The following is an 827-nucleotide window of genomic DNA, read 5'->3' as shown; positions in this document are numbered from 1 at the left end:
TATGTTTTCAAATTTCACTCTTTTCAAAAGAATGTTCTTGCTCCACTCCCAGAGCTCTTGGCTTCGTCCCGCTTATCACAGTATTGAATTTACAATGTAACAGTAACATGACAGTAATTTGAATGTCTTTGTAAAACTATAAATCAAAACATAATTGTACAAAAAGGATAGTGGAAAAAAGACTAGTATTTTCAGTGTTGACTGGTAGCAGCAGTATCGTTTAGTCAACTAGTCTCGCACATCCCTATTCTAAACCTGTATGACTTAGAATATAAAAGAAGATATTTCAGTAGAACTTACAAGTTTTTTTTTGCATCTTTTGCGTAGGCATGCACTACTTATGTCTACTGCAGAGAATCTTTTTCTTTGTACTGTCAAAAGCAGCTTGCCAGCATATTGCCGTTGGATCTACCCTGCTCTTTCCAAGAAATCCTTTCACCCATCTGTTCAATTAAATGGGCCCCCTTACTGTAGTGAGGTCTTCAAGATATGAACCTTGAAAATTGTCTGACAAGTGCACAAAGCCGAGTTGAATTTCATAAACAGTCCTCTCTGCATTATGTGCATGATGTTAATAAGAAAAGACGTGCCACTGAATACACATGAAGGTTTGGCGTGTGATTGTTTTGGCCTTAGCACTGAATATTTCGCCTTCTCCGAGGAGAATCTGTATCTCGTGGCCTTTGACCCAGTTTAAAGACAAATAATTTCGCCAGATAGCGTGTTTGTTTTTCCTTTTGTAGTTGTTAAGGTGTCTTGCTTTAATCTTGTCATGAATGTTTATATGCACAGCTTGTGTAGGACAATTTGAGTCATGGTTACCCTAC

This window comes from Sinocyclocheilus grahami, unplaced genomic scaffold, assembly GCF_001515645.1.
Source record: "Sinocyclocheilus grahami isolate Dianchi unplaced genomic scaffold, SAMN03320097.WGS_v1.1 scaffold21.1, whole genome shotgun sequence".
NCBI lineage: Eukaryota > Metazoa > Chordata > Actinopteri > Cypriniformes > Cyprinidae > Sinocyclocheilus > Sinocyclocheilus grahami.
This window is presented reverse-complemented; position numbering follows the sequence as displayed.